The sequence below is a fragment of the Hylobates moloch genome, unplaced genomic scaffold, assembly GCF_009828535.3.
Source record: "Hylobates moloch isolate HMO894 unplaced genomic scaffold, HMol_V3 SCAFFOLD_9, whole genome shotgun sequence".
In the NCBI taxonomy this organism is placed as follows: Eukaryota; Metazoa; Chordata; class Mammalia; order Primates; family Hylobatidae; genus Hylobates; species Hylobates moloch.
In genome coordinates this window covers 81,129,654-81,153,896 of record NW_026652284.1, presented here as the reverse complement: position 1 = coordinate 81,153,896, position 24,243 = coordinate 81,129,654, and positions in this window count along the sequence as shown.

Genomic DNA, 24,243 nt, shown 5'->3' with positions numbered 1-24,243 from the left:
AAATAAAAATTAGCTGGGCACAGTGGCTCAAGCCTGTAATCCCAGCTACTCACGAGGCTAAGGTTGGAGGATTACTTGAGCCCAGGAGTTGGAGACTGCTGTGAACTATGATCACACCACTGCACTCCAGCCTGAGCACTAAAGCAAGAACCCTGTTTCTAAAACAGAAAACAAAACAAACCTGTGCTGGGCCACCAGGTGCAGTGGCTCATACCTGTAATCCCAATACTTTGGCAGGCCAAGGTAGGAGGATTGCTTGAGCTCAGGAGTTTGAGACCAACCTGGGCAACATGGTGAGACCTTGTCTCTACAAAAAAAAAAAAAAAAAAAAAAAAAAATTAATAATTTAGTGGCATTAAATACACTTAAAAATGGTTTAAATGGTCCATTTTATGTTATGTATATCCACCATATCACAATTTAAAAACAAATAAAAAATAATTAGATGGGATCATAGAAAGCTCCTGTAAAACATGTGGCCCACAGTAGACACCAAATATCATTCTTTATTAAAGTTTCAGAAAATAGAACTATTATATAATTGTTTAACGTGAATTTTGGCCATGGCAGCAGCCACATATGACTTCGTACAATTAATCAAATTCTTTTTTTTTTTTTTTTTTTTTTTAGATAGTCTTGCTCTGTCTTCCGGGCTGGAGTTTAGTGGTACAATCTCGGCTCACTGCAGCCTCAACCTCCTGGGTTCAAGAGATTCTCATGCCTAAGCCTCCCAAGTAGCTGGGATTACAGGCATTCGTACGCCACCACACCCCACTGACTTTTGTATTTTTAGTAAAGATGGGTTTTTGTCATGTTTCCCAGGCTGGTCTCAAGCTCCTGGCCTCATGCGATCCGCCTGCCTTGGCCTCCCAAAGTGCTGGGATTACAGGCATGAGCCTCCACACCTGGCCACTTAACTATATTCTTAACCTCACTATGGCCTGGTTTTCAACATTTATTTTTCACTCTACACAACATTAAGACTGAATGATGAATTTTTAAAAAAATATTAGACTCACATGTCCTATAAAAGCCTTTCTGTTGAAATTGACACTGATTGCATGATTCTCAATGCTGCCATGAGAAAATTTGGCCATGGTTCTAGGTGTGACTTTACAAACATCCTTGCAACTATATCCTAATTCTATTGATCGAACTGTGTTTCTTTCTGGATTTGCCAAATCACTTTAACCCTCTCCCCACCTCCACTGACACTGCTGTCACCACCCCTACCACTTTCAGCGGACCACATCGGAGCCACCTGGGAAGGTGATTTCATCATGTGGACACAGGGGCGGAACTTGAAAATCACTCTTATAGCTAGTATTGTCATGACATCTTACTGCTGCTGAGCGTGTGGCCAAACTCTGCTAATTTGCTGAGACATGGCTGGCATTTCATCGCGCTCATCACTCAGCCCTTTTTTGTGATGAGGCTCCCTGCAGTACGGTGGGACTAGCTCAGTCTCTCATTAAACGAGGCTCACATGGAGGATCCGCCAAGAGTGAAACGCTGTCTTGCAAAATGCTTCTTTTTATGGTTTTCTGTGATGGAACACTGTATTGTTCCACATTTTAGCTCTGGTTTTGTAATCACTGATTATGTAATGAATTCTGATTCTGTGCCTGCAAAATTGGTCTGTGCCACTAAAGACAAAGGCGAATGCGACTACTTTAGAACACACAGAGATTGAGGCACTCTGTCTGTGCCCTCCCACCTCCTCCACCACCACGCTTGCTAATCTTGTCAAAGATTGGTATCACATTATACTACCATTTAGGGGGCAGGAGATGGGAGTGGCACAGCATAAAAACTCCTTCACTTTTGCACAAAGAATAGTGAATGCTAAGTAGTTTTGAAATGTGCAATTTTGTAAAACATCAGCTACCTCTAGTGGGGCTGACTCTGACTGCCTCAGTAATCTGTAAATGCTTAACAATCTGTGTCCTTTAAGATTAGGATTGCCAGGGAAAATACAGGACTCCCAGTTAACTTCGAATTGCAGATAAGCAGTGGATACTGTTTTTTAGTATAAGTGTATCCCAAATATTGCATAAGACATACTTATGCTAAAAAATTACTCATGACTTATATGAAATTCACATTTAACTGGGCGTCTTCTAGTTTTATTTGCTAAATCTGGCAATCCTACTTGAGATCAGAGCCTTGTCACTGTCCCATCCTGCAGGCAGGTCTGTCCTTGTGGAACTCCAGTAATGCATTCTGCCAAGAAACCTGGGACAGAAGGAGGCAAAGGAAGAATCTTAATCACGCTTGGCTTTTTGTTTTCATCTAGCTCCACGCATCACAGATATGCATTAAATTCATAAATAAAGTTTTAGTTCATTTTTATCCTGAAACCTTAGCAAACTTGGACTCCATTGAGAGGAAGGATGTGGAAAGGGGAAAGAATGACTCAGGGATCAGCTTGGCCACTCAGCTGGCCGCTCGGGTTGGTCACTCATCCCAAACCGAGTGGCCCAGCATGGCACTGTCGCCTTAGTCTCTGTGTCTCCACTCGCAAACTTAAAGAATTGGATTCAATGACTTTAAGGCTCCTTCCAGGGCTGAAAATTCTATGATTCTGCATTCAAAAGGCCTGAAACTTCCAATGTATGCTACTGAAAATCACAATAATAGATGAAAATTTTACAACATAAGGGATTTTTTATTTATGCTACAAAATTTTAATAAGTTACTCACCAAATTTCCATCTGAGAAGAGTACAGATCTTGACATTCTCAGAACTTTGCTATTATATTGAATATTTTGTGCAAAATTTTTACTTAATCAGTATCCAGGTACAAGATTTGCCTGTCAGAGAGTTTTCTGCTTGTCTGTCCTTCCTGAATGACTTTGGTAAAATCCAACACTCTAAATTTAAGCTGTAACCTGGACCCAAGTTATTAGTAGCTACTCTACAATCTGTATAATCTGGGGTGAAGGATCTTGGGTATTCAATAAAAACATTCTTAATCCAGGTCCAAAAATATGCTGAGGAAAAAGGCACTTAGGGGAGCACACTGCTCACGCTTTTCAAGTGATTGAACAAACATCGATTGCTTGGGACACCCCACACATTCCCCTGGCTTCTATATTAATGGCTTTCAAGTCTCTATGTCCACATTTCATCTCTCTCCTGAGTTTCAGAACAAAATTTCCAACCCCCTACTAGAAATCTCTGCCTGGATGTCCCACAGTAAATCCAAAATAAACTTCTTCTTATCTTCACCCCACAGCCGATCTGTTGGTTTCCTTTAACTTGGTTAATGGTATTATTATCTACCATCATTATTAGCACAAGCTGGAAATAGAGCAATTTCCCCCCACCCTGAATCAATGAGTACGAAGTCCACCCAATTCTGTCTCCTAAATGACTCTTAATCTATGTCCCCTTTATCCATTCCAAGGCCACTGCCTTAGTTCAGTCCTTTCACCTCTCACTGCAAGTAGAGACTTTCCCATCCGTCCCCACAGAGGCAGAGGGGTTTTTCCGAAATACAGCTCTGATCCTCCTCACCCCTGCTCCCAACAGCCCTCCACTGCATGGGGAGGAAGTTCCAAACTCTTAGATTTGGTGAATGTGGACTTTTGATTTCTGACCACAGCGGATTACTCCAATTTCATCTCCCTCCTCAATACCCTAATACCCAACAACTTGCCATTTCCCCATCCATCATCTCCTTCCAAGCCTGCCTATACTGATCCCTTCCTGGAAATTTATCCTTTCCTCCCTCATTTTCTCCAGCTGGAAAATTCCAACTCATCCTTCAAGACCTCGCTCAAGTGTCTCCCTGGGCAGGCCTCCCTGACTAGGCCCCTGCCTCACTCCACCCTCGGCAGGGTTAATGACTCCTTCCCTTGGAATGCCTCAGTGCATTGTTTAAACCTTACTTGTCTCACTGACCCTTTGCATTACCATCGTGTAGTTTTCATCTGCTTCCTCTATTAAACCATGAACATTTTGAAGATGGGGTTTTGGTTTATTGGCTTTGTATCTGTAGGAGCCAGCAAAGGGCCTGGTACAAGGCAAGTTCTCCATAAACAGTTAGGGGTGGAGATACAGGGGATGGATAAATGACATTCAAAAAGAAGTGACATTTCTACAGAGAAATTGTTGTAAGTGCTTTATCTCATTTATTTCCTGTAAAAGAACCCTACAGAGGTCCTTATAGGAAATGATTACTTCCATTTTATAGATTAAGAAACAAAGAGTTTAAGTAACTTGTCCAAGTTCACATATTTAATTAACGAAAGAGCCCACACGTGGCCTTTGTTCCTCCACATTCTTTCCATTCCCAACTATGGTGGGGGAATTAACAAGCAGAGGAGAAGTCAAATGTGAGGTGGCAGTAAGGAGACACTATAAGGAGCAGGGATATTCTACAGATCGTTCATCTGTCTCTCAATGACTCGAAACGTAATAATTAAATAGTCTGTGAATCCCATCTAAATTCCAGGCTTCCTTGATTTTCTTGGGGGGGGGACTTTTTTTTTTTGCTTTTTACATTTTTGTTATTGTGAAATGTTAACTATTACAGAAAGAGTGAAGAGTGGATAAACATATATGGATGGTTTAAGAATAATTATTAGCAGAGTGCCACTGCACTCCAGCCTGGGCAACAGAGTGAGACTCCATAACAAAAACAAAACAAAACAAAACAAAACAAAAACAGAATAATTATAACCTGTGCAATGCTACCCATTTCAAGATACAGAATTGCCAGGGCCTCAGAGCTCTGTCCTCTCTGTCTCTCTTCTCAATCACTAGAGGAACCACCATCCTGACTTCTGTGATAGTCACTTCCTTGCTTTTATTTATTGCTTTGTTATAAGTAACACACACACAACTCCCCACTACATATATTTAGATGCTCCTTGCGTTATAATAGGATTATGTCCAGATATACCCATCGTAAATTGAAAATCTCTCTCTTTTTTTTTTTTTTTTTTGAGACAGGGTCTTGCTCTGTCAGGCTGGAGTGAGTGCAGTGACATGATTATGGCTCACTGCAGCCTCCACCTCCTGGGCTCATGGGATCCTCCTGCCTCAGCCTCCTGAGTTGCTGCGACCACAGGCACACACAAGCATGCATGGCAAACTTTTAAAATTTCTTGTAGAGATGGAGTCTTGAGCTTGAACTCCTGAGCTCAAAGCAATCCCCCTGCCTCAGCCTCCCAAAGTGCTGAGATTACAGGCGTGAGACACTGCATCCAGCCAAAACTATCGTAAGTTAAAAATGCATTTATTGGGAATGATAGTAAAGGAAGTAATAAAAAATAACTTTTAAAAATGCATTTAGGCTGTCTATGGGAAAAGCAGAATTCAACACTCCCCTATAGATAAAGTCTTCCAAAAAAATTGCATTTCATACACCTAACCTACCAAACCTCATAGATTGGCCTAGCCTAGCTTAAATGTGCTGAGAACACTTACATTAGCCTACAGTTGGGCAAAATCATCTAACACAAAGCCTATTTTGTAATAAAGTGTTAATATCTCACATAGTTTATTAAATGCTGTAGTGACAGTCAAAAACATAATAGTTGTATGGGTACTGGAAGTATGGTTTCTACTGAATGCATATCGCTTTCCCACCATCATAGAGTCAAAAAATTGTTAAGTCAAACCATGGTAAGTTGGGGACTGCCTGTGTGTGTGTGTGTGTGTACTTATTAGTTTCCTATTGCTGCTGTAACAAATTACCACAAACTTAGTGCTTGCAACAATGCAAATTTATTATCTTACACTTCTAGAGGTTGGAAGTCTAAAATGAGTCTGTGGGTCTCTGGTCTTTCTAGAGACTCCGTGGGAGAATTCATTTCCTTGCAAAAACTGCAATTACTTTTGCATCACTTTAATAATATTTACTTAGATGTATCCATATACTTACCACTTCTTTGAACTTTCTTCTTTCTTTTATCTCAGGTGTCCCTTATGAGATCACTTTTATTCTACCTAAAGGAAAGGCCTGAAGTCAGAGTGTACTAGGAGGAAACTCTGTATCGATTTGTCTAAAAATGACTTATTTTGCCCTCATTCTTGGAAGATATTTTTGCTGGATATAGAATTCTGGTTTGGCAATTATTTAAGTTCACTGATGGTTTCATTCCACTGGCTTTGGACTTCCTTTGCTACTTTCACTCAGCTATTGCCTATTTGTCACTATTTTGAAGATCGTCTTTTTCTTTGGTTGATTTTAAGACCTCGTTTGTTTTTGGTTGTTAAAGTTTCACAATGATATGTCTGGATACAGATTTCTTTTTATTTTTCTTGCCATTTCTTTCTGCCATTCTTAAATGTGTAGACTGATGTCTTTGATCAGTTCTGGAAAATTTTCAGCTATTATGTCTTCATATATTATTTTTCTCCAAGTCCCTTTCTCCTCTCCTTCTGGGAGTCTGATTAAAGGAATGTTAGACCTTTTCACTCTATATTCTCCATGTCTCCTAACCTATCTTTTGTATTTTCTATACTGCTGTCTTCCTGTGCGGTACTGCACATAATTTCTTCTGATCTATATTGCAGTCCTCTAATTCTCTCTTCATTAGTATTTATCTGCTGTTAACATATGTCAATTGAGTTTTACATTTTGGTTATTGTATCTTTTATTTTGAGAAGTTCAATTTGGGTTTTGTTTGTTTGTTTGTTTTGAGACAGGGTCTCACTCTGTTACCCAGGCTGGAGTGGAGTGGCATGATCTTGGCTCAGTGCAGACTCAACCTTCCTGGGCTCAGTCAATCCTCCCACCTCAGCCTCCCAGGTAGCTGAGACTACAGGTGCATACCACCATGCCCAGCTAGTTTTTTGTATATTTTGTAGAGACAGGGTTTCACCATGTTGCCCAGGCTTGTCTTGAACTCCTGGGCTCAAGCAATCTTCCCTTTGGGACTCCCAAAGTGCTGGGATTACAGGTATGAGCCACCATACTTGGCCTGGTTCCTTTTCAAATCTGCTAGGTCACTTTTATAGTTCCCTTTTCCATATTTTTTTTTTTACTAATGTTTTAATTAAATTTAGTAAGCATAGTTGCTTTTATAGAGTCCATCTAATAATTTCAAAATTTGAAGTCTTTGCGGGTCTCTTTCTTCTATTTCTGATTCTTAATGGCTTATTTCCTTATAGGCTTGGTTATTTTAGACTACGTGCTGATCATTGTCCTTAAAAATTATTTGGGGGGATTATTTGAAGCATAGGGTGATGCTAATTTCCTGCAGAGAGGACTTTCATTTGCTTGTGCCAGGCACCCAGGGGCACTTTGCACTAAGGCACTTTAAACTAAATTCACAACTTGAGAGGCTTTTATGATTTTATGGCTTCTTTTGTTTGTTTGCTTTTATTAATTTACTTTTGACCACCAAAGTGATATAAATTTGGAAGCCATGACAGGACTAATTTGCACCTGTAACTTCTCAGGGCTGTTTCCTACCATTGCTACCTGCCCTAGTCTGCTTATCAGAAGGGCAGCTTTGCCTGTGATCTCCTGGGCCTGATGGGGAAGGCACATTGACTTTTGTTTCACCCTTGTCTGTGGAGTTGACCCATGTTAGTAAGGGGAGGGACAGGCTGTGGTGGGCTATGATTCTGTACCCCTTGTCCTGAAAGGCCCTCAGAAACAAAGTTCAAGTTTGCCTAAGCTGGCAAATGCCCTCAGTGCAAAAACAGCTTCAGGGCTCTACATAACTTTCAGAGTTCTTATTTTCTCTTTGATTTTGGACTTTAGTTTTTTACTATTTTGCCAGATCTTTTATGCTTTTGAGAAGTTAAACTTTTTTTTTTAAACGGAATCTCACTCTGTCGCCCAGGCAGGAGTGCAGTGGCATGATCTCGGCTCACTGCAACCTCCACCTCCCGGGTTCTAGTGATTCTCATGCCTCCGCCTCCCGAGTAGCTGGGATTACAGGCACACACCATCATGCCCGGCTAATTTTTGTATTTTTAGTAGAGACAGAGTTTCACCATGTTGGCCAGGCTGGTCTTGAACGCCTGGCCTCCAGTGATCTACCCATCTCAGCCTCCCAAAGTGCTGGGATTACAGGCATGAGCCACTGTGCCTGGCCAACATTTTTTTTAGCAAATATTTTTGGTTGTTTTCAGTGGGAAGTTCATCTGAATACCTATTTTGCCTTATTCCTGGGCATGTAAATCCCTTCCTGATCTTTGTAGGCTCTGTTGAACTGCACACTTAGAAACTAAAAAACCAGCATAACTTGCTCTCAACAACTTAACATATGGAAAAGCAAGCATATGTTTTTTTTACCTCTTATGTACTTCAGGAAAATTATCATTGCAAGGTTCCCTGAAATAGATACAAAAATTGAATTATATAAAATGTCTCAGGAACATATCAGAAATTTTCTAAGAAATGTTTCTTAATTTAATTTTTAACCACTATTAAATTATTTTAAATTGTAACACTTTATCCAAAAATTACTTTTCCAGCAAACTCAGCCACCCAAGAATCCAGGAATGAGCATAACATGACTCTACATAGTCCAATTAGATGGCACAATGTTCATTACTTATTTAAAGCACTTTATTCATCAGAAAGTCCCTAAGGCTTCATCTAGAGCCTAGTAACTCTGATTTTACACACAACTCAAAGAAACCTGATTCTCTAATTTTCTAGCCCATAACCTCTTAGAAATAATAACTTGAAAGTAAACATACATTTTGAAAGTGGGCTCGCAGGACATTGTGGCTCACACTTGTAATCCCAGCATTTTGGGAGGCCGAGGTGGAAGGATCACTTGAGGCCAGGAATTTGAGGCCAACCTCAGCAACATAGTGAGGCCCGGACTTTATTTTTTTAAAAATAAAGAATAAAATAGCCGGACACAGTGGCTCACACCTGTGATCCCAGCATTTTGCGGGGCTGAAGCTGGTAGATCACTTGAGGTCAGGAGTTTGAGACCAGCCTGGCCTACATGGTGAAACCTTGTCTCTACTAAAAATACAAAAATTAGCTGAACATGGTGGCGCATGCCTGTAATCCCAGCTACTCGGGAGGCTGAGGCAGGAGGATCACTTGAACCTGGGAGGCGGAGGTTACAGTGGTGAGCTGAGATTGTGCCATTGCACTCCCACCTGGGTGACAGAGTGAGACAAGGAAGGAAGGAAGGAAGGAAGCAAGGAAGGAAGAAGGGAGGGAGGGAGGGAGGGAAAGAGGGAGAAAGAAAGAGAGATAGAAAGAAAGAGAAAGAGGAAAGAAAGAAAAAGAAAGAAAGAGAAAGAGAAGAAAGAAGAAGAAAGAAAGAAAAGAAAAGAGAAAGAAAAGGAGAGAAAGAAGGGAGGGAGGGAGGGAGAGAGGGAAGGAGGGAGGGAGGGAGGGAGAGAGGGAAGGAGGGAGGGAGGGAGGAAGGAAGCAAGGAAGGCAGGCAGGCAGGCAGGCAGGCGGGCGGGCGGGCAGGCAGGCAGGCGGGCTCATAGCGAGAGCCAGGTATGGCATCTGACGGCTCCACAAGGAGAGAACAGACAGGACTATAAAAACCTGTCCTAAAAGCTCAAAAAGAGGCACAGTTGAAACTTATTTAATTTTATTTTATTTTGAGACAAAGTCTCACTCTGTGGCCCAGGCTGGAGTTCAGTGGCACGATCTCTGCTCACTGCAAACTCTGCCTCCTGGGTTCAAACTCAGCCTCCTGAGTAACTGGGATTACAGGCACCCACCACCATAGCCGGCTAATTTTTGTATTTTTAGTAGAGATGGGGTTTCACCATGTTGGCCAGGCTGGTCCCAAACTCCTGACCTCAAGTGATTCACCCTCCTCGACCTCCCAAAGTGCTGGTATTACAGGTGTGAGCCACCATGCCTGGCCTCACAGTGGAAACATTTAAGCCAACATACCACACAATCTTGTGGGAAGCTCCTGCACTACTCGACAGCATAGTGAACAAATATTTCGACTCTTGGTTCTGATCTCGGGGCAGCACAGCACTAGTTAGGCTGTTTATGAAAGCAGAGATGGATCTAATGCCTTAATACATTAATATATTTTCTATATTTACATTGTATGTTCACAGAAAAATTGCTTTTATGGTAATTTTTTTTCTTTTTTTAGATGGAGTCTTGCTCTGTCACTAGGCTGGAGTGCAGTGGCGTGATCTTGGCTCACTGCAACCTCCACCTCCCGTGTTCAAGCGATTCCACTGCCTCAGCCTCCTAAGTAGCTGGGACTACAGGCTCATGCCACCACACTCGGCTAATTTTTTGTATCTTAGTAGAGACAGGGTTTCACCATGTTGGCCAGGATGATCTCGATCTCCTGACTCGTGATTTGCCCGCTTCAGCCTCACAAAGTGCTGGGATTACAGATGTGAGCCACTGCACCCGGCCTTATTATTATTATTATTATTTTAAAGACAGATTTTGCCTTATCACCCACGCTGGTGTACAGTGTTACAATCATCGCTCTCTGCAGCCCTGACCTGCTGGGCTCCAGTGATCCTCCTACCTCAGCCTCCTAGGTAGCTGGAACTACAGGTGTGGCCATCACTCCCAGCTACATTTTTTTTATTTTTTGTAGAGGTGGGGTCTTGCTAGGTTGCCCAGGCTGGTCTCAAACTCCCGGCCTCAAGCAATCCTCCTGCCTCGGCCTCCCAATGTGCTGGGATTAGAGGTATGAGCCACCATGGTCATTTTTGTTTTGTTTGTTTTGTTTTTAATTTGGAGAATCTCACTTACTAGTAGAGTCCAGTAAGTAAGTATTTCTGTATTACAGGCCCTTAAAATCCAATTCCCCTCTGAGACTGAGACCAGAAAATTTAGAGCTTATTCAAGTCTTAAATATGCTGTTAAGTTCTTTAGTCTCCAATCTAGGAGTTTAAGAAGTTTTTCTCAGTGTCACTGAGTTCTAAAGAATGGATTTGAGAGAAAGCAACTATAGTGGCCACTGCTGCGAGAGAAAGAGTCAGTGATAGAGGATCTGGCTTTACTTCAGAGCAGCCCCACTTTGGGAGGTTATATAAACACACAAAAGAACTTTATCAGGGAAACCTCGAGATTGCTAAGTAAAAGATGATAATCACGGTTCAAAGGGTGCATGGGGAAGGGAGAGGGAAGGGGAAGGGAGTAGAAGAAAAGAAAATGCTCCCGGACTTCCCTGCTATTGTTTTGTTTTGTTTTGAGACAGAGTCTCTCTCTGTCACCCAGTCTGGAGTTCGGTGGTGTGATCTCAGCTCACTGCAACCTCTGCCCACCAGGTTCAAGTGATCCTCCTGCCTCAGCCTCCCAAGTAGCACGCACTACAGGCACGCACCACCACGCCTGGCTAATTCTTGTATTTTTAGTACAGACGGAGTTTTGCCATGTTGTCCAGGCTGGTCTCAAACTCCTCTCCTCAAATGATCTGCCCACCTCGGCCTCCCAAAATGCTGGGATTACAGGCCTGAGCCACCATGGCTGGTCTTCCCTGCTACTGTTTATCTCTCTTTTAGCATTAATAATACCATCCCTGTCTTCTGGTGAGTGTCAGAAGCCAGGATTCCCAACTTACACATTGATTTTGGATCCAACTGAAATGTGGGCCCTGCTTTTATGATATTAGAATCATTACTTGAAAAGCTTCAGTTCTGCTGATCCCACGAGAAGAGGTGCTGAGTTTTAGTGTCATTCTCACTATTATCTCACCAGTATCATTCCAGAGTCTCACAAGTTGGAAGACTCAGCCATCTGCTTATTGCTAGATGCTAGCTCCTCCAGCATTACATTTCACTGTAATTGCCTGTATTATCCCCTTAGTATATATCACACCAGCTTGGACTGACTTTTTAAGTACCTGATTTATATTTGTAAGTTTTTATTTGTGATGCTATGAATGGAGTGAAGAACTGAACTGTAGGGAGAAAAGGACTTCCATTTTGTTTAGAATTGGCAAATAGGTTTCTTTTGCAAGCCAATTCTGGCAGATTTTATGGAAAGCCATGTTTTGAAGGATATTGAAGCTGCTTTCAGGCTCCGTAGGAAAGAGCATTAAGATCTATTAGCAACGTCTGCCCCCATGCAGGAGAGGGAGGTCAGTACGCACATCAAGTATTTGTCATCTTTGGTTTGATTTAACACATATTTATTGAGTGCCTATTATGTGCCAAGTAGTGTCTAAAGCACAGGCTTCTGTTATTTGTTTGTTTGTTGTTGTTTGAGACGGAGTCTCCCTCTGTCACCCAGGCTAGAGTATAGTGGCACAATCTTGGCTCACTATAACCTCTGCCTCCAGGTTCAAGAGATTCTCCTGCCTCAGGCTCCCGAGTAACTGGGATTACAGACATGCGCCACCACACCCAGCTAATTTTTGTATTTTTAGTAGAGAAGGGGTTTTGCCATGTTGGCCAGGCTAGTCTCGAACTCTTGACCTCAAGTGATCAGCCTGCCTCGGCCTCCCAAAGTGCTGGGATTATAGGCGTGAGCCACCGCGCCTGGCTTTTGTATTGTTTTAATTTTAAATGAAGGAGACACGGTTCCTGCCTTTCAGAAAGTATAATAAATGGCAGACATACAAACAATTAAAATACAGTGTAGAATATGCTGTAGTGGAAGTGTATATAAGATCCAGAGAGTCAGAGAGGAAGGGTTTGGATGGGGGCATCTGGGGAGAGGTAGAAGGTCAGATGTCAGCAGTTCCAGAAGGCTGGACAGCCTCAGCTTTGGCGTGAATCCACTATCCTCTTACCTCAACCACTTCCAAATGGAACAGCTCCAGTATATTACCCATCCCTGGGCAAATTTCCTATAGGCATCCTAATAAGTAGCCCATATAGCACTTCTCCCTGTCGACCACAGTCCTCATCACATTATCAATGAATCCCTGCTGAACGCCATACAGGGCAGTCGCCTTCCCTGTGAGAACCTGAGGTGGCCAAGGCAGGGCTGGACAGAGAGTGCTCTGGTGGGCTCAGGTTTTTAAAGCACCCATCCTACTCATAACAGGAATGGCCCATGGCCAGGAATAATTATTCTTAAAAGGCAGTTTTGTGAGGAAGTCAGGAAGGTTAAAATGCAGAATAATCTGAGGTTTGTGAAAAATCTTAAGCAAAAGGGCTTTTTATAGGCCATGTCTGCATCAAAAAGACCAACCAAGTAAGACTATGATCCATTGCTTGGGAGAGATATGTAATGCCAACAGATTATCAGGAAAAGTTGTAAGTGTGGAATGATTGTTTTGCATCATTTTCCTCTCTATAAGGTGCTTCTCATAGAGTGGAGCATCAGAATCACCCAGTGTGTTAAAATGCATATTCTCAGGCCCCATCTCAGCTCTACTATGCCTAAATCTCTGGGAGCAGACTGGGAATCTACATTTTGAACAGGCTCTGCCCACTCCATGCACTTCTGATGGATGTTCTCTACAAATTTAAAACCACCATGAAGGCTGGGCGCGGTGGCTCACACCTGTAATCCCAACACTTTGGCAGGCCAAGGTTGGCGGATCACTTGGGGCCAGGAGTTTGAGACCAGCCTAGCCAACATGGTGAAACCCCATCTCTACTAAAAGTACAAAAAAAAAAAAAATTATCTGGGCATGGTGGCATGTGCTCAGTCCCAGCTGCTTGGGAGGCTGAGGCACAAGAATCACTTGAACCCGGGAGGCAGAGGTTGCACTGCGTGGAGATTGTGCCACTGCACTCCAGCCTGGGTGACAGAGTGAGCCTCTATCTCAAAAAAAAAAAAAAAAAAAAAAAAAGGAAAAAAAAAAATTTAAAAAAAAAAAAAAAAAAAAAAAAGGAAAAAAAAAAATTTAAGAGCACAGCACAAACCATGTAATTAGCTAGAAATGGCTGTGTGCCTGTAGTCCCAGCTACTCAGGAGGCTGAGGCAAGAGAATCATTTGAACTCGGGAGGTGGAGGAGTGAGCCGAGATTGTGCTGCTGCACTCCAGCCTGGGCAATAGAGCAAGACTCTGTCTCAAAAAATAAATAAATAAAAATAAAAGTAAATAAATAAATAAATAAAACCACCATGAAGCCCAAGACAAGTGAGGAGGTGGTAAGAGACTACCAACTGCCTCAAATAAGTTTAATTCTGCAAATCTTATGGAATACTTCCAAGATAATGAAATAATTTACAGATATGTCCACACAGACATCAACACCAATCTTTAAGAAATCATAAAGGCCAGGCATGGTGGCTCATGCCTGTGAACCCAGCACTTTGGGAGGCTGAGGCAGGAGGATCACTTGAGGCCAGGAGTTTGAGACCAGCCTGGACAACATAGCAAGACTCTATTTCTACAAAAAAATTTAAAAAACTAAATTAACTGGGCATGATGACCTGTGCCTGTAGCCCTAGCTACTTGGGAGGCTGAGGCAAGAGGATCATTTGAGCCCAGTAGTTCGGAGCTACAGTGAGTTATGATTACACCACTGCACTCCAGCCTGGAAACAGAGAAAAACTCCATCTGAAAAAAAAAAAGAAAAAGGAAAAAAAAAAAGAAAAAAAAAAAAAAGGCTGGGCGTGGTGGCTCACGCCTATAATCCCAGCACTTTGGGAGGCCAAGGCGGGGAGCTCACCTGAGGTCAGGAGTTCGAGACCAGCCTGGCCAACATGGCGAAACCCTGTTTCTAGAAAAAATACAAAAATTAGCCTGGTATGGTGGCGTGCGCCTGTAAACCCAACTACTCAGGAGGCTGAGGCAGGAGAATTGCTTAAACCCAGGAGGTGAAGGTTGCAGTGAGCCACACTGCTTCCAGCCTCGGTGACAGAGTGAGACTCCATCTCAAAAAACAAAACAAAAAAAATGCCCTGGTGCTGTGGCTCATGCCTGCAATCCCAGCACTTTGGGAGGCCGAGGTGGGTCGATCACATGAGGTCAGGAGTTCGAGACCAGCCTGACCAACATGGAGAAACCCATTTCTACTAAAAGTACAAAAAATTAGCCAGACATGGTGGTGGGTGCCTGTAATCCGAGCTATTTGGGAGGCTGAAGCAGGAGAATCGCTTGAATTGGGGAGGTGGAGGTTGCAGTGAGCCATCTCGCCATTGCACTCCAGCCTGGGCAATAAGAGCAAAAACTCCGTCTCAAAAAAAAAGAAAAAAGATGAAACTTAAAGGCAGCGGTAGAATCCTTTAGTCTGGTTTCAATGGTAAATACAAGTAGGGACACCCAGTCTAAGAGCATAAGAAAAAATTTACCAACCTAGGAGACTAATTAGATCCATTGATACAGTTAGTTGCCAAAAATGGAGTTCAAATGATATACAGTCACATGCCACATAATGACCTTTCAGTCAACAGTGGACTGTATATATGACAGTGGTCCCATAAGATTATCATGGAGCTGAAAAATTCCTATCGCCTGGTGACACTGTAGCTGTCATAACATTTGTAGCCCAATGTCATTACTCACGAAAATCTTTGATTAAAAAAAGAAACAAACCAAGCAAACCACCATGGACATATTTCTGAAAAGAATGTCACCCCCTCAAGACGGGTCCTTCAGGAAGTGTTCTAGAAGGCAGTGTTGTCGTAGGAGATGACAGCTCCCCGTGTGTTATTGCCTCCAAGGACCTTCCTGTGGGTCAGGTAGACATGGAGATAAAAGACAGTGATATTGATAATTCTGACCCTGTGTAGGCCTAGGTTAATACATATTGACATATGCATTAGAAAAAAGGATATAGAATAAGTATATAGAATAAGGATACAAAGCGTATGGAATAAAGATATAAAGCAAAAAGCATATGGAATAAGGATATAAAGAAAGGAAATTTTTTGTACAGCTGCACAATGTATTTGTGTTTTAAGCTAAGTGAAACTATAAAAGATTAAGTGACATTATAAAGAGCCCAAAAGTTTTAAAAGATTAAAAAGTTTATAAAGTTAAAAAGTTTCAGTAAACTAAGGTTTATATGTAAGCACCTTCTATAACATTCACACAAAAATCACCTAACAATCCACTTCTCAGAATGTATCCCTATCGTTAAGCAACATACAAGTACATATGCAACAACAAAAGGTACTGACACAATGTCTTTGTATCACTTTGCACTTTTATTTCATGATGATTAAAAGAAACTTTTAAACTTTAAACTCTTTGAGGAAGGTGAGCCGCCACTGCAGTGGGGCTGGCCACTCCTGCACCTGACTCACAGCTCACGGAGCAACTCGTTCTGCCTAGGAACAGGTTGGCCAGGAAGCCTTGCCAAAGCCTTGGCCTTCACCGGAAAGACACCCACGGAGCCAGAGGTGGGGAGTCACAGAACTGAAGTCAAGCTATCCAGCTGCAAAGGAAAACCCCTGGAGAAGGTGTGGCTGACTTGATCAGAGGCACAAAAGAGAAGATCCTCAAAGTGAAAGGGCCTGTCCGGACGCCTACCAAAACTCTGAGAATTGCTAGAAGATAAACTCCTTGTGCTTAAGGTTCTGAGACATGGGATCCTTTCCAGATGAGAATTCACAAGCAATCATTGATTTGCATAGTTCTTTGAGATGGCTCAACTGATTATTCCCATCAGTATTGAGCCACGAGTTGAAGCCAAAGTCACCATTGCTGATGCTTAAATCAATGCCTGCACTTTCATTAATTGACTTCAGTTGTTGAAACAAAAAGTTTAATAGACATAGATTGTGTCATGTATCAAGTGTGCCTAAAACAAAAGAAAAACATGAGACAAAAAAAAAAATTGGTTAAGGTATTCCCCAAACTTCTCATTGAGAGTCCAATCTTCTAAAATGCATTTCACTTCAGAGTCATGTGTGTATGTTCTGTTTTTCCAAACACAGTTATTCCCTGCACCATCAGGAGTGTCAGTTATGAAGTATTTCTTTTAAAAAATATTTTTATTATTTATTTATTTATTTAGAGACAGAGTCTTACTCTGTCACCCAGGCTGCCGTGCAGTGGCAAGATCTTGGCCACTGCAACTTCCACCTCCCAGGCTCAAGCAATCCTCCCATCTAAGCCTCCCAATAGTTGGGACCACAGGCATATGCTGCCACATCCAGCTAATTTTTAGATTTTTTTGTAGAGACGAAGTTTCACTATGTTGCCCAGGCTGGTCTGGAGCTCCTCAGCTACAGTGATACTTCTGCCTCAGCCTCCCAAAGTGCTGGGATTACCGACATGAGTCACTGCACCCAGCCTGCCTTAAAGAATTCTTCTTCTTCTTATTTTTTTTTTGGAAACAGAGTCTCGCTCTGTTGCCCAGCCTGGAGTGCAATAGCATGATCTCAGCTCACTGCAACCTCTGCCTCCCAGGTTCAAGAGATTCTCCTGCCTCAGCCTCCCGAGTAGCTGGGATTACAGGTGCATGCCACCATGCCCAGCTAATTTTTTGTATCTTTAGTTGAGATGGGGTTTCACCATGTTGGTCAGGCTGGTCTTGAACTCCTTACCTCAAGTGACTGAACTGACCTCAGGAGTTCAAAGCTGCAGTGAGCTACTGCGCCCGGCCAATAGTTATTTTAAGGATTTTCTTCCAACACAGATATCCCATCCCACCCCTCCAATTTTAATGCTGGTCCTTTCTTGATTTTTTTAAGGTGTCGACAGAAGGTTTCAAAAAACAACCAAGATAGGCTGGGCGCAGTGGCTCAAGCCAATAATCCCAGCACTTTGGGAGGCCAAGGTGGGTGGATCACTTGAGGTAAGGAGTTCGAAAAACAAACAACCGCAAATGGTGGTTGTGGTGAGCCGAGATTGCGCCATTGTACTCCAGCCTGGGCAACAAGAATGAAACTCCATCTCAAAAAGAAAAAGAAAGAAAAGAAAAGAAAAGAAAATTGGATTCAGGCAGACTTGGGCTCTGTCCTGACACTGGATGTAAGATGTTGACTGAATTAGCCTTGCTAAGCTTCAATGTTCTTATCATTATAATAGAGGTTTCCATAACTACTATTAAATAAGATAATGTATATAAAGTGCTGAGTGCCATGCTCAGCACATACAGTAAATGAACAATACATAGTACATCAGAATGAATTTCAGATGGATCAAAGATTGACATGTAAAAAGTAAAATAATAAAAATAATTGAAGACGGCCAGGCACGGTGGTTCACATCTGTAATCCCAGCACTTTGGGAGGATGAGGCAGGCAGATCACTTGAGGTCAGGAGTTCGAGAACAGCCTGGCCAACATAATGAAACCCAGTCTCTACTAAAAATACAAAAATTAGCTGGGCATGATGCCGCACACCTGTAATCCCAGCTACTCGGGAGGCTGAGGCATGAGAATCACTTGAACCCACAAGGCGGAGCTCGCAGTGAGCTGCAATAGTGCCACTGCACTTCAGCCTGGGTGACAGAGCAAGACTCTGTCTCAAAATAATAATAATAATAATTGAAGGCAACATAGGATATTATTTTTATAATACCAGAATAGAGAAGGCTTTCCTAGATATGATATATGTGAAAAACAAAGAGGAGAAATAGAAGCAAAGAATCCCCAAATGAAAAGATTGATACATTTGACTACTTGGAAAATAAAACGTTTCTACATAGAAAAAAAAAATACCATTGGCCAGGCACAGTGGCTCATGCCTATTAACCCCACGTGTTAGGAGGCTGAGGTAGGAGGATCACTTGAAGCCAGGAGTTTGAGACCATCGTGGGCAAGACAGCAAGACCCCTTCTCAACAACAACAACAACAACAACAATTAGCTGGGGATGGCGGTGGGTGCCTATCATCCCAGCTACTTGGGAGGCTCCCTCAGAAGGATCCTCTCAGCAGGGGATTGCTTGGCCTCAGGAGTTCAAAGCTGCAGTGAGTATAATGGCACCACTGCACTCCAGCCTGGGCAATAGAGTGAGACCCCATCTCTAAAAAAAATTAAAATTAAAATAAAACATTAAGTGAATAAATGACAAACTAGAAAAATTCATTTGTACTGTATAACACAAGGAATTAATTTCCTTAACATATAAAAATCCTCTAGAAATCAGCAACAGAGACCAGGCGCAGTAGCTCACGCCTGTAATCCTAGCACTTTGGGAGGTCAAGGTGGGTGGATCACCTGAGGTCAGGAGTTTGAGCCTAGCCTGGCCAACATGGTGAAACTCCGTCTCTACTAAAAATACAAAAAATTAGCTGTGTGTGGTGGTGGGCACCTGTAATCCCAGCTACTCGGGAGGCTGAGGCAGGAGAATCGTTTGAACCCGGGAGGCAGAGGTTGCAGTGAGCTGAGATTGTGCCACTGCACTCCAGCCTGGGCAACAGAGTGAGACTCTGTCTCAAATATATATATATATATATATAAATTTTTATACATACAAAAAGGTGCTTAACTTCCCTCATAAGAAAAGAAGTCAAGTGGACAAATCAAAATGATAGTAAGCCATTTGGCTTTGGCCCCCTTCCCTAACACTATGCCCTTCCCTCTCCTGCTGGGACTGCTAGTGACCAGCAAGTACAGGCTCTTCACTGCCTCTCTCCCCTTTGGCCTCCCTGGCCAGCCTCTGGCTAGGAACCCCCACTGAATAGAAGTCCTTGAGGAAGGAAAGTCTTCCCCCTCCACTGGCACCAGTTTTTCAGCCTAGCTTCTAGGTTATAAAGCAATGAGTCTGGCTCCCCACATTGAGGACTGAACTCTGCTTAGGATAGAGCTTAAAAATGTTTTTTGTTTTGTTTTGTTTTGTTTTGTTTTTTGAGACGGAGTCTTGCTCTGTCACCCAGGCTGGAGTGCAGTGGTGCGATCTCAGCTCACTGCAAGCTCCGCCTCCCGGGTTCACACCATTCTCCTGCCTCAGCCTCCCGAGTAGCTGGGACTACAGGTGCCCATGACCACGCCTGGCTAATTTTGTTTTTGTATTTTTAGTAGAGACAGGGTTTCATGTGTTAGCCAGGATGATCTCGATCTCCTGACCTTGTGATCCGCCTGCCTCGGCCTCACAAAGTGCTGGGATTACAGGCGTGAGCCACCATGCCCGGCCCATGTTTTGTCTTTATAAAACTACTGGGTCCATATTCGGGGAGATATAATCTAGAATATTCTGCAGTGATCTACCCACAACCTACAACTTTACACTGTAGAGTCAAATGTTCTGTTCTTGAGATCAAGCGCAGTTCATTCAAAGCTGGGCAGCCAGCAGGGTGATAGGCACTGAAACTGTGTCTTTCAGGAAACAGCTGGAGGGACTGAGGTTCAGGTTCTGCAGAGACTCCCTGAAGGAAACACAATAATAGCTGCTCCCAGGCAGGTGAAGGGCTGTCCTAAGAGTCTGGCTAGACTTGTCATGTACAACTACTGAAGGCAGAACTCAGAACGCCAGAGAGAAGGCACTGGGAGAAAGTCTGATAAGCTGCAGAAGAATCAAAGCTCATTAAAAGAATGAATGAGTAGGCTGGGTGCAGTAGTTCATGGCTATAATCCCAATATTTTGGGAGGCCTAGGCAGGAGGACCACTTGAGCCCAGGAGGTTGAGGCTGCAGTGAGCTGTGATCACACCACTGCACTCTAGCCTGGGCAGCACAGTGAGACCCTATCTCAAAAAAAAAAAAAGAGTGTGGTCAGTGCTGAGCAGGGACTGATGTGCACTTGTTGGGGGTGGGGAGGAAGGCTTCAGTGAGGAGAAGAGATTTGAGACCAAGCTATACAGGGGAGGGCTTAGGTTTTGCATGGGAGTCTCAGCCCTTGAGTGAGTTACTTAATGTCTTTGAGACTCAATTTCCCCATTGATAAAAACCTTACAGTAAGGGTCCCTTACCCTTGGGAGGACCCTTCTGTGGCCTGTTAGGAACCAGGCTGTAGAGCAGGAGGTGAGTGGCAGGGCAAACAAGCATTACCAGCTGAGCTCCACCAACTGTGAGATCAACAGCGGCATTAGATTCTCAGAGAAGTGCAAATTCTGTTGTGAACTGCACATGCGAGGGATCTAGGTTGTGCTCTCCTTATGAAAATCTAATGCCTGATGATCTGAGGTGGAACAGTTTCATCCCGAAACCACTTCCACTCTGTTTGTAGAAAAATTGTCTTCCATGTAACTGGTCCCTGGTATCAAAAGGTTGGAGACCACTGTCTTAAAGGATTGTTGTGAAAATTAAATGGGAACCACCAGGCTCAGGGCAAGTCATAGAAGTTTGTTGTTCAAAAAGTCTTTGCTCCCCTTACAGTGATTGCTGTTGTGTTATTTAACTTGCATTTGGCTGGGTTGGATTTTATAGCAATGTGTGGAAAGGACTTGCAAAGTAGAGGTCAGGGCCTCCAGGGAGGCTCAGATCAGGAGAACAGAAATTACACTGGAGGTATAATCCAGCCCAGACCTCAAAGGCGAGGAGTCTACAACCAAACTGCCTGGGCTCTGATTCTGGCTGTCACAATAACTGGGTGACCTTGGGCAAGTTACTTAACCTTTCTGTGCCTCAATATCCTCATCTGTAAAATGGGGCTCATAGCAGTACCTATGTTACAGGGCTATTGTGAGGATTAAACTGTCATATGTAAAGTGCTCAGAATAGTGACTAGCACAATATGCACCCTCCATAAGTGTTAGCTCTTGGGCTCATTATGTGTTGTGAAGAAAGCCTCCCACAGATCCATTTGGTTGAAGGGGAGGCAGAGACACGGGAAGGCAGGGTGAAATGAGGCATAAGATGGGCATAGTGTGAGCCCTGCCAGATAGGGGCTTCTCATAGGTGTAATTCCAGGCCCACATTGAAGGCCTGGCCCCATCTCTCTCAAATGCCTTCTACAGAAGCCTCTCCCAGCTGCCCCACACCTGGGTTTCTAGGGCATAGGTTGGTGCTCTATCTATACTGCCTTCTATTATCATTGATGGTTTTATATTCGGCCACCTCAACTCACATGTCGACCCACTGAGGAAGGAAAGAAAATACCTCTCACAGGCCATGTTCGATCCAGTCCCTTTCCACCACACTCTGCTGTAAGTGTGAGGAGGATATGGGTGGGTGGTTAAGAACAGTCTTGAATAGCTGGGTGCTGTAAGTCCAGCACTTTGGGAGGCTGAGCCGGGCAGATCACGAGGTCAGGAGTTCAAGACCAGCCTGACCAACGTGGTAAAACCCTGTCTCTACTAAAGATACAAAAAATTTTCTGGGTGTGGTGGCGCACACCTGTAAGCCCAGCTACTTGGGAGGCTGAGGCAGGGGAATCGCTTGAACCTAGAAGGCGGAGGTTGCAGTGAGCTGAGATGGCGCCATTGCACTCCAGCCTGGACCACAGAACGAGACTCTCTCTCAAAAAAAAAAAAAAAAGAACGGCCTCCTTGGAATCAGGCTGTTCTCAGTTTTAATCCCTGTTATCCTACTTTTTAGATATATGATCTGGGCAAGTTACTTAATCTTACTAAACCTCAGTTTTATCATCTGTTAAATGGGAACAATACTATTACCTACCCCATAGGGCCATTGTAAAGATTGAAGCAATGCTGGAAAAGTATTTTAGCATAGAGCCCTCGGTCATAGAAAACATTCAGTAAGTGGTAGCTTTGATTATGCTCAAGGTATTAATAGAAGAACATCACTAAGAAATAATCCTGGCTGGGGGCGGTGGCTCATGCCTGTAATCCCAGCACTTTGGGAGGCTGAGGCGGGCAGATCATGAGGTCAGGAGTTTGAGACCAGCCTGGCCAGCATAGTGAAACCCCATTTCTACTAAAAATACAAAAATTAGCTGGGTGTGGTGGTGGGTGCCTGTAGTCCCAGCTTCTCAGGAGGCTGAGGTACGAGAATCACTTGAACCCAGGAGGCAGAGGTTGCAGTGAGCTGAGATCACACCACCGTACTCCAGCCTGGATGACAGAGTGAGATTCTGTCTCAAAAAAAAAAAAATAAATCCTATTAGAAGCACAATGTGTGGTTTACCGTGGATTGCAGTAGAAAGTGCAGGAAGAGGTACCCACTGCAACTGTCCAGCAATGAAGTGATAAGGGCTACTGACCTATGCTACTTGGCCTCCAGTACTCCTTCCCACTACAAAGGTAGTGGTATTGGTCATTCAATCCCATGAAGATGACAGTCTTTGTATACCCCTTCCTCCTATATTTCCCAGCCTCTAGTATCCCCTATTGTACTTTTTACTTCTATGAGATCAACTTTTTTAGCTTCCACATATTAGTGGGAACATGCGGTGTTTAATTGTTCCTTGCTTACTCACGTAACATAATGTCCTTCAGTTCCATCCAGGTTGCTGCAAATGACAGGATTTCATTCTTTTTAAGGGCTGAACAGTATTCCATTATATATATCTATATATATGTAATGTTTTATATGTAACTATATATAATACATTATATATAATTATATATTTTATGTATTTATAAAAATATATTCATATACACTAGGCGTGGTGGCTCATGCCTATAATCCCAGTACTTTGGGAGGCCGAGATCAGCGGATCATCTGAGGTCAGGAGTTCAAGACCAGCCTAGCCAACATGGTGAAACCCTGTCTCTACTAAAAATAAAAAAATTAGCCAGGCATTGTGGCAGGCACCTGTAATCCCAGCTATTCAGGAGGCTGAGGCAGGGAGAATCACTTGAACCCGGGAGGTGGAGGTTGCAGTGAGCAGAGATAGTGCCACTGCACTCCAGCATGGACAACAAGAGTGAAACTCCATCTAAAATATATATATATATATTTTTTATATATACCATATATATTATATTTCATATATATATAAAATATATACACCACATTTTCTTTATTCATTCATCTAGGTTGACTCCATATCTTGGCTATGATGATTAATGCTGCAGTAAACATGGGGGTGAAGATGTCTCTTTGATATACTGATTTCCTTTCTTTTGGATAAATGCCCAGTAGTAGAACTGCTGGAACATATGGTAATTTTATTTGTGTTTTTTTTTAAGGAACTTCCTCACTGTTCTCCATAGTGGCTGTACTACTAGATTACATTCCCACCAACAACGTATAAGAGTTGCCTTTGCTCCACACCCTTGACAGCAGTTATTTTTTTGTCTTTTTGATAATAGCCATCCTAACTGGGGACAGATGACACCTTATTGTGGTTTTGGTTTGCATTTCCCTAATGATTATTAATGTTGAGCTTTTTTTTTTTTTTTTGAGACAGAGTTTTGCTCTTGTTGCCCAGGCTGAAGTGCAACAACACAGTCTCAGCTTACTGCAACCTCTGCCTCTCAGGTTCAAGTGATTCTCCTTCCTCAGCCTCCCAAGTAGCTGTGATTACAGGCACCCATGACCACCCCTGGCTAATTTTTTGTATTTAGTAGAGATGGGGTTTCACCACGTTGGTCAGGCTGGTCTCAAACTCCTCACCTCAGGTGATCTATCCACCTCAGCCTCCCAAAGTGCAGGGATTACAGGCATGAG